This window comes from Rhinolophus ferrumequinum, chromosome X (assembly GCF_004115265.2).
Source record: "Rhinolophus ferrumequinum isolate MPI-CBG mRhiFer1 chromosome X, mRhiFer1_v1.p, whole genome shotgun sequence".
NCBI classification, from domain to species: Eukaryota; Metazoa; Chordata; class Mammalia; order Chiroptera; family Rhinolophidae; genus Rhinolophus; species Rhinolophus ferrumequinum.
This window is the reverse complement of record NC_046284.1, coordinates 33925762-33942174: the sequence shown is the minus strand read 5'-3', so window position 1 is coordinate 33942174 and position 16413 is coordinate 33925762. Positions and strand designations below refer to the sequence as shown.

The following is a 16413-nucleotide window of genomic DNA, read 5'->3' as shown; positions in this document are numbered from 1 at the left end:
CATTACAAGGCTCTTAAAACAAAAGAATATCAACAAATTTGAAAGATAACTGTAATTATATTCTTAGATATCTTCAATCAAAGGAAAAAAATCTTATTTTGTTTTAATAACGAATTTTTTTTTAAATGAGAAAGGAAATGCTACTTAAACCCCTTTCTCAGGAAGTGTGTACACTGAAAAACTGTGTAAGATGAAAATTAGAACTATTGCTTTGAAATATAGCATGCAAAACAAAATATAGCATGCATCTTTTCCAATAAATTGCTCAAAGTGGAGGACTGCAGTCCAGTTGGAGATAAATGAATGGGCTCTTGTAGGGAAAAATCTTGATTCTTAATTTACATCTGAATACATTGAATTTGTTTTTTAGGCAACCAATAGGTAAAGGATGTTTGTTCACTCACTGGAGGTTGGTCCAAACTTGGCAGGAAACAAGGAGGTCATGGCAAAGCATGTAGGACAGTTATTGATAGGTTTTTACCATTTCTTTCTTACCAATAAGTTTTTTGCTTTCCTTCCTCCCTTCCTCCCTATTTTCCTTCTTTCCTTTCTCCCTCTCTCTTTCCCTTCTCCTCCACCTTGTAAGTTCTAGGGTTCACCCATCACTGACAGTAAATGATATGACTCTAGGTAGTACATACAAAAATTTTTTTTATTATAATGGTAATTTATTTATTTGATATGTATTAGAAAAATATAAAATTGGCATATCAAAATCCAAATTTTATGGATGTTATTACTTCATACAGGACTAAAGTAGAGATTTAACAACAAATGGCATATTTTTTAATGTGTCAAATGTGTTACAGAAATAACAGCATGAGGGATAAACAGATACAGCAAATCTGTTTTTTGTATACATGCCTGGTGGTGGACAACTGAAATTTTGTAAAGAACATTGAACTGGGGGTCAGAAAATTTGGGATGTCATATTGTCTTTGCCACTAGTTAGCTATGGTACTTTGGGTAATTCATTTCACTTCTGTGGACCTCAGTTTCCTTACTATAAAACTCAGATGGAAGTGGGGGGTATTGATGTATTGGTTTGGTCCTTTGGGAATTGATACTAAGATACAATTAGAAATGTAAGACATTTATTGGGAGTAATACCTGTGAAAAATAAAAGGGAAAGAGACACAAGTAAGCAAGGAGAGCTTCAGACCACAATACAGTTCTGATATAAATGAAGCAGATGGAAAAGAAGGAAGTTTGATAATAAGAGCTTTAGACTGTGGTATATCTCTAAGAAAGTCTGGGCCAGCACAACTAGGATCTCTGGTGCAAAGACTGTTCATAGAGGAACTCCATGCAGCCCCAAAATGGTGAGCCATTGTACCCCCCACTTTGCTCAGCCGTTGGCTGGCAGCTGCCCAAGAAGCACACACCTCTGGCTTGAAAGCTGAGGTAGACCCTGAAGGCACCTGAAGCTGGAGGCTGTCAGCTAACTCAACTCCTGGAAGTAACTTCTATCTTAAAGGGAGAGCTGAGCCATGTACACCAATGGCTGTCTCAGTTGGACTAAAATGACCAGATGATCTGTAAAGACCTTTCCCATTCTAAAATTCTAGTGGGTCTTCCTAATCCTACTGATAAGCCTTCAGGTGAGTTCTGGTTTCAACTTTGAGACACAGACATGACAAAAACGAAAGCCTATGGAGTGATACAACTGCAAGAGAGAATCACTAGGAGATGGTTGGGGAAAAGATGGTAAAATGAATGTCTAACACAGAACTCAGAATTATGAAACCTTGGGAGGATGCTACTACAAGAAACAAGCAAAGTTTGTTCCTTGAAAATGAATGTAATGTATAATATCATGTTAGTCTGGGTAATGAAAATATGAACTCATTCTCCATGCTTTCAGTTGCCACCCCTTCTCTTCCTCTAGTAATCTTCTTTTCATTGGAACACAGTCTTGTGTTTCCATAAGTCCCTGTACTCTACATCACATTGCATATGGCAATAGTGATAGGAACTGTTGCTAATCTCTGATAAAAAAATAATGAGACAGATTAACCCTACCATGGTTTCCAGATTTTTAAAGTGGATTTAAAAAAAAACAAACCTCTCCATGAAAGACATACACAAAACATACACAGCAAACCAAAACTACATAGAAGTCAATTAGATGGCAAAAAAATGGTAAGTGGAGCTAAGAAAATGTTTCCTTTCAAGATGAGCCAGCTGGATGAAAACTGAAGGTATATACAGGAGAACAAAGTCAATCTGAGTCTTGGTGTAACAACAGCACAGAACCACTGCCTCCTTCTACAAATGCAAAATCAAAGATAGTCACACTGCTTATCTAATCTTTCTCGAATCACCTGCACCAGAGCCCCAGGTGTCCCCTTTGCTATTAAGTCCCATCTATCTGGCAAAGTCTTCTATGTGCTTTTACCTGGACCTTCTCTGGCAACAATCCTAAAGTGAGAAAACTTGGAAAGTCCACGAATGCTTCAACAAAGGCCTTTCACATGTCAGGGTGTACGTTCCAGTGTGGACAACAAGGTGCAAAACATTTTAAATTGTTGAAATCCCTGGAAGAAGCAAAAGATTCCATCAGGAACACAGGCCACATATGTGGTCTGTTCAGGCCAGAAGTGGACAAATCAATAGAACAAGTAAGTCTTTTATAAATTCTGTATCAGTTGATGATGTCATTTCTTCTTAGGAGTCATTCCATAATTAATTGTTGTTTTCGCTTCCTTTTTCTCTCTCAGGTGGTAATGTTTCTCCACTCAAATACCAGAGGTAACCAGTATTTATATAATTTGTCAGTCAAGCAGCCTCTTTCTTTCATGGTAAGAAAGAAAGGATCCTTTACGCTGCATTCCCAGACATGTTATGTACTGTGATTTAATTTTTTCATATATGTCAATAATAGCTCAGCAAAATGAGTCGGAAAAAATTGAGAACCACATGATTTCACTGACATGTGGTATATAAACCTGAAAACAACAAAGGAACAGACAAACAAATGAAGAAAAAAAAACTCATAGACACAGACAAGAGTTTAGTGGTTACCAGAGGGTAAGGGGGTTGGGGGTGGGAGATGAGGGTAAGGGGGATCAAATATATGGTGATGGAAGGAGAACTGACTCTGGGTAGTGAACTCACAATGTAATATATAGATGATGTATCACAGAATTCTACACCTGAAACCTATGTAACTTTACTAACAATTGTCACCCCAATAAACTTTAATTTAAAAAAGAACCCTATATTAACCTTAGGCATAATGAAAGAAAGCACCAGATCAGGTGCTAGAAGGCAGGTTTAAGTCCCAAGAGTTCATCTAACTAGCCTTGCAACAAACCAAACCTTTTCTGAAGCTGTTTCTTAATCTGTAAAATGAAGAGTTAGACCAAATTGCTATTTCCCAAAGTGTGCTATTTGTACAGGAGATGATTTTAGGTAGTACATAGCTAAAGTTCTTAAACTGATTAGTTTTGAATTTACATTAAATGTGTATTAGGAAAAAATAATAACTATCCCATTAATTCTGTGCTTTTACAGATACCATTCCTCAGAATGAGGCTAAAGTAGATATTTAGGTTAAAAAGCGTAGTCAATGTAAAGAAATAATGTTAGGTAAATAATAGTTCAGATGATCACCTATCGCAAAATTAAAAAAAAAAAAAAACTGTAAAGATGGTATATTAATGACTAAAATTTGGAAAAAATTCCAAGATCACTTCCAGCTCTACATTTCTTCCTCATGTAGGGTCAGTTTGGACCAGGGAAGGCCAGGAGTGAGAGTGTAGGCACCTCAGCTGGGTGAACACTGAGGACATAAATCAGGGAGCAAAACCAGAGCCATGTTATCCTTGTAGATACACAGGCATAAGACAGACTGAAAATCAGCCCAGGTGGGAAAAAGCCAAAAGAGGTGTGAGTACCCTTCGCTAAGTTATAACAGAGCTGAGAATCTAAAGGATCAATCAAAGTAGTCTAAAAGTTGACACAAAATCAATTAGACCTGGGTTGAAATTGTCCAATAACAGATGTTTGGTACCTAGCCCCAAAAATTAGACAAAACAAACAAACAAACAAACAAACAAACAAAAAAAACAAGCATTTGAGGTGCCCAGGAGAGATTGTGAGCCGTAGTAAGACTCATTCAGTGCTACACCAGTCGACCTCTACCTTAGAGACCTGACAATTTCCCTGCCTAGATAGAGACTGATCACAGAATTGGGAACAGTTGTTGACCCTGCAAGTGGAAGTTAGATAATGTCACCTGCCAGTGGTAGAGAGCCACTGAGAGCAGGCAATCAAGCAGGCCACTGTGCTAGGAGAGAAAGGGGAAGGAAGTATCTTAGACTCCTTCCTCCATGCTGTGCCAGTTGTTTTCATTAGACTTCTTGCTTGCCTCAGAACTCCTGAGGAGATATTTTTATCAACCCACCTCCCCAATTTCTTTAGAGATCAGAAAATTGGCTCAGAAAAGATACATGACTTACCCAAAGTCTCATAGCTAACCCATTGCCAAGCTAGGTTTACATTCCAGGTTGATCAGACTCTCGATAAAGTACCTTACTCTCCTATCTCACCTACTCAAGCAAGCATCTCGGTGAGACAGAAGGCCAGCCCCACAAAGATCCCATAAAAACATTTGCAAAGACATAAACATATATGAATGAAATATGAACTATAAATTTATGAGGGTGATGTGATCAGAGAGAAACGCTTGAAAAACAAGGACAGCTTTGTGAATATGGGTTTGAAACATGTAAACACACACACACACACACACACACACACACACACACACACACAATCCTTTCCACTGCTCTCTCATCCTTTTTGTTTCTCTTGCTCTATCTTCTCTCTTTCCCTTCCCGTCTGCCTGTTTCTTATGATTAGTATGCCAGGAAATAATGATGGGAAGGGTACTAGATTACATCTAATTTTTCCAAATTTTTACTAAACAAATCAATTGTTTATAAACTAGAACACAAAAGAGGAAGACAGGAATAACCGAGGCTTAAAGAAGTGAACTCTGCAACTTACCATATCTTGGATTGTACCTGAAACAGAAAACAGCCCACTTTGTTTAGAGACAAAGTATGTTTGAATAAGATTGAGTCACACTGTTTTACTTGCCAATAATGACTGTCCCTTACCTTTCCAAGTCTTCTTGTTCTTTTCTCTACTCTTTCCACTCCTTTGTTTTTCATGTTAATGTTCTAAATAAAAAATTCAAATGCCCAAAGCCACGTGTTGTAATCACTGACACCTCACCAAATGGCATGTAAACACAGAGATCATTGGATGGAGCTGAACGTTACAAGAAAAGAAGGTGGGGTTGAAGGGGATAACTCCCACTAGTCCAAAATTGCACAAGCATAGTCACCTCCCCTGAGTACACAACTTCTCTGATGAATGCACTTTCTTTTTCCAATGGAAAAAGGATATACCAGAGCACCAAGGGAATGAGGATTGGGACTGGATTGGCGTCCAACTTCCTACCATGCCTTTAGAAAACCACAGGCGAGACTTCATCAAAATAGCGGTGTGACATGAGCCTCTGGAAATCTCCCCTGGAATTTACAACAAATTGAACAACTATAACTCCACAAAGGACTCCCTGCAGGGCAGACAGGCAAAACGAAGAGGCTCACTACTGAATTCACCTAAAGATGGGCAAATTGTGCGAGCAGGGGAGGAAGGAAGGGAGAAATGCTTAGACGGGCCTCGTGAGCACAGAACGAAGACCTAGCTCAGTGCTCCGAGCTCCCTGTATCTCAGAACTACTGCAGATGTGGGACAGGGAAGAAATCAGACTGCTAAGGCTACGTGGGATGAGGGGACAACATATAATACTGCTGAACCCAATGCTCACAGCAGAGACCTCAGAGAAAAGAATGAGGGAAGAAGGCTGAAAACAGTGGTTTAAGCCCTCACTGCCACAGAGAACGGAAGCCTTAGGCACTGAGACTAGCCGACCCTCCTTACCCCCCAGAGATCACCATACACCCACCAGCCCAGTGCTTGAAATGAAAGAGTAGCAGTGTCACATCAAAAGAACAGGATATGTGCAGTTCTGAAAACTGTGGTCTGCAAACACAGATGTGCAGCCCAACTAATTCCAGCAAAGGGGAGGGAGCTGTGGAAGCAGGACTGGCTGTAGCGGTGGTCGCCGGCCATTGCTCTGGGCCACATCTCACAACCCACCTCGGCCCTGTCCCCACCCATCTGGGCAGAAGCCTGCAGGAGTAAACAGAACTGCTGAAACACACGGGCTCTGAATCTGGTGCAGGAATTCCTTTGGAACTTCAAAAGCTCTACACATCCCCACACGGACGTGATGCCCTGCGATCCAAGTAAACTGTTAACAGAAAAGAAGCCCGCCATCCAGGGAAGCTCCCCATTGTGTGAGAAGCTGGAATAGTGCAGAGAAAACAACAACACAGTGTGAAACAGAAAAAAAGGCTGCAATCGGAGAGAAAATAAAACATTCTACCAACACATAGTGGAAAACAAAAGAAAGACCTCTTCCATTCAACCTTTGCAGAACCCACACCTGTAGATGTCTAGGAAGAGAAATAATAAATCGTTAACTGCCATGAATAATAAAGGCAAAAAGACTGCTAAGAAAGAATGTGAAAAGTCTCCAGAAAATGAACATGAAGATATGGAAATATGTGACTTAAATGACAGAGTATTCAAGATTGCAGTTCTGAAAAAAAACACAACAAAATGCAAAAAAACACAGAAAGGCAGTTTAATGAACAAAGAAACACAATCAAAGAACAACATGAACATTTTACCAAAGAGACTGAAATATTCAAAAAGAACCAAATAGAATTTCTGGAGATTAACAACTCAATAGAAGAAATGAAGAATGAAATAGACAGTTTAGGTAGTAGAGTTGACCAGATGGAGGAAAGAAACAGTGACATTGAAGATAGAAACCTGGAAATGACATGACGAAGAAAGGACTTGAGACTTAAAAGACATGAAAGAACTCTACAAAAACTCTCTGACTCCATCAGAAAGAGCAATATAAGAATAATTGGCATACCAGAAGGAGAAGAAAGAGAGAAGGGAACAGAGAGTATATTCAAACAAATAGTTGATGAGAACTGCCCAAACTTGTGAAAAGGACTGGATCCTCGAATCCAAGAAGCAAATAGAATGCCAAATTACCTCAACTCCAAAGGGCCTTCTCCAAGGGACATTGTATTGAAGCTGTCAAAAATGAACGACAAAGAAAGAATACTCAAGGCAGCCAAGGAAAAGAAGACAGTGACTTACAAAGGAAAGCCCATTAGATTACCATCAGATATTTCAACAGGAACTCTAAAAGCCAGGAGGGAGTGGAACCAAATATTCAAACTATTGAAAGAGAGAAATTATGAGCCAAGAAAAATATACCCAGCAAAGATATCCTTTAGATATGAAGGAGGAATAAAGACCTTTCCAGACATACAGAATGTGAGGGAATTTTCTAATATACAACCTGCATTATAAGAAATACTAAAGGAGGCTATGCCACCACCATTTTGGTTTCTGGCAACCAAAACATAAAAAGGGGGAGAGTAAAGGCCTGAAACAGAATATGAAAATAGAGAAAATAAGTGTGCTGAAGAAAATGGAATACTCTAAATAACAATCTTTCTTTTATATAAACTTAATGGTAACCACTCAAAAAAAATTCAGACCTGAAATATATACTCTAATAAAAGAAGAAACAGAGGGAAAAAATCATAGAATACTACCACACAGATATAATAGACAACAACAATAAGGCAAAAAAACCATAGAGAGACACAGTCTTACCAGAATACTGAAGATAGAAAGAGAGGAAATCCTCACATATCAATAATCACCCTAAATGTAAAGGGACTGAAGTCACCAATAAAAAGGCACCGAGTAGCAGATTGGATCAAAAAACTAAACCCAACCATATGCTGTCTCCAAGAGACACATCTCAGCTACAAGGACAAGCAGAGACTCAAAGTAAAAGTGTGGAAATTGACACTCCAAGCAAATGGGATCCAGAGAAAATCAGATGTAGCCATAATGATATCAGATTATACAGACTTCAGGGTAAAAAGATAACAAGAGATAAAGATGGAGATTTCATAATGGTATAGGGAACTATAAAACAAGAAGACATAACAGTCATCAATATTTATGCCCCCAATCAGGGAGCACCGAAATATACCAAGCAACTACTAACAGAACTAAAGGGAGAAATTGACCAAAACACAATTATACTAGGGGACTTAAATACATCACTGACACCTATGGATAGATCATCCAAACAGAAAATAAATAACGAAATAGCACCCCTAAATGACACATTAGATGAAATGGACATAATTGACATATAGAGAGCACTTCATCCTAAAACATCAGACTATACATTCTTTTCTAGTGTACATGGAACATTCTCAAGGATAGACCATATATTGGGATATAAAATCAGCCTCAGCAAATTTAAGAAGATTGAAATCATACAAGCATATTCTCTGATCACAAGGCTTCAAAATTGGATATCAACTGCAAAAAGAAAGCAGGAAAAAAACAAAAATACATGGAGATTAAACAACATACTTTTAAAGAAGGACTGGGTCAAAGAAGAAATTAGAGGAGAGATCAAAAGATACATAGAAACAAATGACAATGAAAATACATCCTACCAAAATTTTTGGGCTGCAGCGAAAGCAGTTATAAGAGGGAAATTTATATCATTACAGGCCTATCTCAAGAAACAAGAAAATCCCAAATAAATAACCTCATGTTACACCTTAAAGAACTAGAAAAAGAAGAACAAGTGAAACCCAGGGTCAGCAGAAGAAAGGAAATAAAAATCAGAGCAGAACAAAATGAAATAGAGAACAAAAAGACAATAGAAAAAATTAATGTGACAAAGAGCTGGTCCTTTGAAAAGATTAACAAAATTGACAAACCTTTGGCTAGACTCACTAAGATAAAAAGAGAGAAGACACTAATTAACAAAATCAGAAATGAAAAAGGGGAAGTTATCACGGACACCACAGACACACAAAGGATCATCCAAGAATACTATGAAAGACTATATGCCACCAAATTCAATAACCTAGAAGAAATGGACAAGTTCTTGAAACATATTGCCTTCCAAGGCTGAACCATGAAGAATTGGAAAATCTAAACAGACCGATCACAAGTAATGAAATTGAATTAGTCATCCAAAACCTTCCCACAAGCAAAAGTTCGGGACCAGATGGCTTCACTAGTGAATTCTACAAAACCTTCAGAAAGGATCTAATACCAATCCTGGTCAAACTCTTCCAAAACTTTGAAGAAGAGACACTACTCCCTAACTCATTTTATGAGGCTAACATTACCCTGATACCAAAACCTGGTAAGGACAACACACACAAAAAAAAATTACAGACCAATATCTCTGATGAATACAGATGCAAAAATCCTAAACAAAATTCTAGCAAATCGAATACAACAATGCATTAAAAAGACCATTCATCACGACCAAGTGGGGTTCATCCCCGGGGCACAAGGATGGTTCAACATCTGCAAATCCATCATTGTGATACATCACATAAACAAAATAAAGGACAAAAATCCTATGATTATATCAATTGACGCAGAAAAAGCATTTGACAAGATAAAACATCCATTTATGATTAAAACACTTAATAAAATAGGTGTAGAAGGAAAATACCTTAACATAATAAAGGCCATATATGACAAGCCCTCAGCTAATCTCATAATTAATGGTGAAAAACTGAAGCCCTTTGCTCTACGTTCAGGAACACGACAGGGCTGTCCCCTATCACCTCTGCTTTTCAACCTAGTGTTGGAAGTCCTTGCCAGAGCAATCAGGCAAGAGAAAGAAATAAAAGGCATCCACATTGGGAATGAAGAAGTTAAATTATCACTCTTTGCAGATGACATGATGCTATATACAGAAAACCCTGAAGACTCCATCAAAAAGCTATTAGAAACAATCAACGAATACAGTAAAGTTGCTGGCTACAAAATCAACGTACAAAAGTCCATTGTATTCCTATATACTAACAATGAAATCTCAGAAAAAGAAATACAAAAACCAATTCCTTTTGCAATTGCAGGAAAAAGAATAAAATACCTAGGAATAAACTTCACCAAGGATGTGAAGGACCTATATGCTGAAAACTATAAGACATTTTTGAAAGAAGTTGAAGAAGACACAAAGAAATGGAAAGACATTCCGTGCTCATGGATTGGAAGAATCAACATAGTTAAAATTGCCATATTACCGAAAGCAATATACAGATTTAATGCAATCCCCATCAAAATCCCAATGGCATTTTTTAAAGAAATTGAACAAAAAATCATCAGATTTGTTTGGAATCACAAAAGACCCCGAATAGCCAAAGCAATCTTAAGGAAAAAAAAAACAATACTGGAGGTATCACACTCCCTGACTTTAGCTTGTACTACAGGACTACAATAATCAAAACAGCATGGTATTGGGAGAAAAACAGACACATAGACCAATGGAATAGAATTGAGGACCCAGAAATAAAACCACATAAATATGGACAGATAATTTTTGACAAAGAAGCTAAAAACATACAATGGAGGAAAGACAGCGTCTTCAATAAATTGTGCTGACAGTATTGGATAGCCACGTGCAAAGGAATGAAACTGGACTGCTATCTGTCACCATGTACCAAAATCAATTCAAAATGGATCAAAGACTTAAGCATAAGACCTGACACAATAAACTGCATAGGAGAAAACATAGGTACTAAACTCATGGACCTTGGGTTCAAAGAGCATTTTATTAATTTTGACTCCAAAGGTAATGGAAGTAAAAGCTAAAATAAACAAATGGGACTATATGAAACTTAAAAGCTTCTACACAGCAAAAGAAACCATTGACAAAATAAAGAGGCAACCCACTGAATGGGAGAAGATTTTTGCAAACAGTGCCTCTGATAAGGGGCTAATATCCAAAATATACAAGGAACTCATGAATCTCAACAACAAATAAACATCAACTCAATTGAAAAATGGGCAGAGGACCTGAAGAGTCATTTCTCCAAAGAGGACATAGAAATGGCAAATAGACATATGAAAAAATGCTCAACATCACTAATCATCAGAGAAATGCAAATAAAAACCACAATGAGATATCACCTCACCCCAGTCAGAATGGCTATCATCAACAAGACAAAGAGTAACTAGCGTTGGAGAGGCTGTGGAGAAAAAGGAACCCTCATACACTGTTGGTGGGAATACAGACTGGTGTAGCCATTATGGAAGGCAGTGTGGAGGTTCCTCAAAAAGTTACGAATAGAATTACCATATGACCCAGCAATCCCTCTCCTGGGTATCTACTCCAAAAATCTGAAAACATTTATACATAAAGTCATGTGTGCTCCAATGTTCATTGCAGCTTTGTTTATGGTCCCCAAGACATGGAAACCACCAAAGTGTCCTTTGATAGATGAATGGATAAAGAAGTTGTGGTATATATGCACAATGGAATAATATTCGGTGGTAAGAGAAGATGATATAGGAACATTTGTGAAAACATGGATGGATCTTGAAAGTACAATGCTAAGCGAAATAAGTCAGACAGAAAAAGCAGAGAACTATATGATTTCACTGATATGTGCTAAATAAACCAAAAATAACAAAAGAACAAGACAAACAAATGAGAAACAAAAACTCATAGACACAGACAATAGTTTAGTGGTTACCAGATGGTAAGGGGGGTGGGAGGTGGGGGATGAGGGTAAGGGGGATCAAATATATGGTGATGGAAGGAGAACTGACTCCTTCCATTGGGTCGTGAACACACAATGGGATATAGATGATGTAATACAGAATTGTACACCTGAAATCTATGTAATTTCACTAACAATTGTCACCACAATAAATTAAAAAAAAAAAAGAAAAGAAACAGTGACTTTGAAACAATGATCTGAATGGTGAGTCATGTCCAGTTATATGAAGAATCAGGGAATATTCATTCAAAGTATAAGGAACAACATTTGCCAAAGTCCTGAGGCAGAGAAGATGTCAACACCTTCTCTGAACCATCAGAAGGGAATTTGGGCTAGAGCAGAGTGAGTGACAAAATTTTCATTATGTAAGCCTTTAGTTGGCCTGGTGAAGGTATTTAGCTTTTTTCAACAACAAAAGAAAAACATTAAAAAATTTCAATCAGGGAAGGGACAAAATCTGAATTTTTCCTTCAAAAAAATCAGTGTCAAATGGATGGAACTTCTGATATTTAAATTATACCTCAATATAGCTGTTAATAAAAAACGATGAGAGGTTATTTTTCCAACTAATAGCACTGATGTCTACCTGTAATTATTTCTATATTCATACAAATAACTCCCACTGGACTAAAGTGCTGTGAGGTCAGGGACCAAGTTTGAAATGGCTCACTGTTATACCAATAGGTAGTATTTAAGAGGTTTCAAAGTATATTTGTTAATTGGAATAGAGAACAAAACAGTGAGTGAAAAATACAGGTAACCTGTAATCAAGTGCTAATTTATGTGGTGCAATTTCAACCCCACATATTACACCTTCCCAGGAGGGTGGAGTTGCTTCTAGAAAAAGACCTCGTCTCTCATTAGCAACCTGATAACTTGCGTTACCACAATTAATGTTCATTTCCCAGAAAAGCATCATCCAGATGAACAATTCAAATGACAGTAAAGGCAGAGCCAACTTTCATCCAAATTTTGAGACAGATACTTGTCCTTTGTCAGCTTCCCAACACTCATTCTACTGTTTTTATCTTCCCTGTAGGTAAGCCATCTTTTGCATTTTTCACCCATAATCTACCACCAAGTCAATGGAAGTCACCCAACTTATCTTGTCCATTTTCCTCTCTGTACAAAATGTACCCTAAATATAGTATTATATGAAGAAAATCTCCACATATCCTAAAAATAAGTGATCTAAAAATAAGCATTGAATATATTTATTTCCAACTCTCAATTACTTACACTGCTAGAAGAAAATTGAATTTCAGTATATGTAAATCAAGGGAGACAGGATAATACTAAAGTCATCTGAATCTTTGGAGGACTGGGTTGTGTGACTATTCTCAAATTAGGGACAATCTGTGTTTGGATGCTAGGTGTGTAACCAATTTCTGTATAAAAGATAGCCTTGTAGAATTAATCAAATGTATCTTACAAGGCTCTATATGAACTTCTTAGGCAAAAAGGTCATGGTTGGTTTTATATGGTTGCATTCAGATGTGGGCAATAGTGCACTACATTAAACAAACAGATGTGATGGGATTGAGAAGTGATATAATTAATGAAGTATAGCAGAACTTACAAATCCAAATGAGTAGTTTCCCTCTCAAAGGAATAACTTCTGGAGATTATATTCATATATCCAATAAGTATTACCATTGTTGCACGGAGGCAAATAGTCAAGTTTACTTAGAACATAGAAAGTGAGAAAATAGAGTTTCAAATCACCGTATATGGGAGCAGTAGGACTGCCTCCAATGTTTCTTTGTCTTCTCCCATCTCTTTTAATCTCTCCTTCTGTACACAGTTTACTTACCCAAGCAAAGGAAAAGATAACCACCATGGCAGTTAGCCAAAAAAACAACATTTCAATCAAATGGAGTTGGTGAAATGTAAATAGCACTAGAACTAGAATTTGATAATTCTAGTCTAAGCACACAAAAATCATTGAGTATCTGATTATCAATTCTAATTAATAAAATCCCTGTGAAAAAAATAAAATGGGCTCAACAGAAATTCCATGTAGTACAGCAGGGGATTTGGAACCTTGGAGTCATTTAACAATAATGTGGTGGCATATGCACACATACTTATTACATAGAAGGCATGGAAAGGTATGCAATAATAATAGACAAAATAGCATAAAAAGTCAACAATGTGCAGGAGCCTGTGTAATAATTAGGGCACAAAAAGGAGGGCAGTCGGTGACCACAGGATGGCCACGGGGATTGAAAATTAATCTGGGGAACGTAATTTGGTGGTTACCAGAGCGTAAGGGGGTTGGGGGGTGGGGGATGAGGGTGAGGGGGATCAAATGTATGGTGATGGAAGGGGAGCTGACTCTGGGTGGTGAACACACAGTGTGATTTATGGATGATGTGATACAGAATTGCACACCTGAAATCTATGTAATTTTACTAACAATTGTCACCCCAATAAATTAAAAATAAATTTAAAAAAAGGGGGGCATAAATTGGCCTTCTTACTACCTGGTAGACATTACAGAGACAAATTTGATATCGATGATTTTAGTCATTATTTTACTAAATGAAATGATTCTGGAAGGATGAAATTTCAATAGAGACAGCCAGAGCTGTAAGTGATGAAGTAGGGGCTTTTTCTAGACAAAGCAACCAAAGGAAAAAGGGCACAGTGTGGTTACAAGAGGTATAAAGAAGGAAATGGTGTGGATGAGTTCAGGGGAGCAAAAGATAACATAAATGGAAATCCTTGAAGGCCAAGTCAAGATTTTTGGCTGTTAATATGTCTGTAGAAAGTAAGGAATCCTTGCAATGATTTAAGGAAAGGAGTATTATGTACTAACTTGTGTTTTTGGAAAGTAAATCTATTATGTGAAGAATAAACTGGAGAGGTAAATAACCGGAATTCAGGGCACCAACTAGAAAGCTAGGACAATAATCACGGCCAGTGATTCTCAAACCCACTTGTGCTTCAGAGTCACCTGATGAGTTTATAAAAATACAGGTACTTCAGCCCCACACCTAGTGACACTATAGGCCTAAAATACTATTAATTGAAAGGATACAAGAAGAGGAAGAGATTTTGAGGGAATATAAGTTTGCTTTGGGGCACATTTTTTTTTAAGATGCACATGGAATATGGAAGTTGCTTTACTTGGCAGGTAGTTAGAAAACAGGTTCTAGAGTATAAGAGAAGTTCTAATTGGACTCTCATTGATGTCTCATCCAAAGTGAATTCTAGTTAAAAATTCCACAGGAAAGCAAGAATAATTTGTTTTACAGACTCTAAAGCCTCAAAATGTAACAAATTCATTGGCTGAGGTACTATGTATGATAAATTGTATCCTCTTAAAAAATTGGATTCTCAGAGCCCTGCTATATGAGCATTTTCATGACTACCTACCCCCTCATTCACTCAAAATTAAAAATGGAAAAAAGGCAAAAAAAGAAATTCTAATATCTTTGGTTAGATGAGAAATGCCAGAAGAAACTGGTTTTCAAGCCAAAAAAAATGAACTGCTGTGATTCAGAGACAGGATAGTGAAGTTGCTATAAAACAGCAACCTGCTTAAATAAAATAAGCCACCTTTCGCCACAAAAAAATATCAAAGAAATTTAATGGAATACATTTTATCTTTGGGAAAAATATATTATTTTAATACATATACTTTTTAATAGCAGATGAAGCTCAGTAAGGAAATAGAATTCATAACACAGAAATTTCCTTTTAGAGTCAGACATGTTAAAATGCAAATATTAAATACAAGGATATGGGTTTGCTTTCCTTTTTTGAGCAGTGGGCATTGAAAGAAGTGCTTGTGTCAGGTACTTAAACCCTGAAAAACAAGTCACAATGAACTAAAAAGACTTAAAGAACTTTAAACCAATTTTTAATTTAGGTCTGAGTCAAGGGCATAAGTTAAAAGTAAAAATTTATAAACTCATCACTCATTTAAAGCAGTAATCAAACTTATACTTTTTCTAAATATGGGGATCTTCTGATGATAATAATTTTAAAAATCCATCTCAATTCACATTGTATTGCTGTCTGATCACTGCACTTCTTCTACTCACAGCAGCAGCAGCATGGGGGGGGGTGATATAAAGTATAAGGAGGAGACTTGGCCTGTGGGCCAGAAAGAAACCAAGGTGGGAGTAGTTAAAGTATGCCTGGAAGGAGAAATCCTCATGAGTGTGGTTAGAGCCAATCAGGTGAGGTAACTGTATCCAAAGTCTCAAAGTCTTTTAGCAGGCACCAAAGCCCTGCTAAAGAAAATCCTGCTCTGTGGGGTCAGCCCCTGCACAACACGACCTTTACTATATTCATAAGCAGTATTCAAAACCAATCAGCCTGAGGGTCAGTCTCTCTATATGAAAACAGCAACCAAGGCTCAACAACAGGAGGGCACACACAACCCACACAAGGGACACAGCTGGAGCACCAGGCTCAGATGACCAGGGAGAATATGCCACTAAACCCCACAGGATACTTACTACATAAGGTCACTCTACTAAGCCTGGGAGACATAGTGACCCTGCCTAATACATAGAAACAAACACAGGAAGGCAGCCAAAATGGGGAGACAAAGAAACATGTCCAAAATGAAAGAACAGATCAAATCCTCAGGGGAAAAAAAACAAAAACAAAAACAAACAAACAAACAAAAAACACAACTAAACAAAATTGAGATAAGCAATTCACAAAG

The 16413-nt window shown here is 37.4% G+C and overlaps 1 protein-coding gene across 10 annotated transcripts in view; it reads left to right on the top strand.

Annotated features, from left to right (window-relative positions):
• The window catches only part of GRIA3 (glutamate ionotropic receptor AMPA type subunit 3), a 555596-nt gene that overhangs the window by 314146 nt on the left and 225037 nt on the right, over positions 1 to 16413 (top strand). The window lies entirely within an intron of this gene.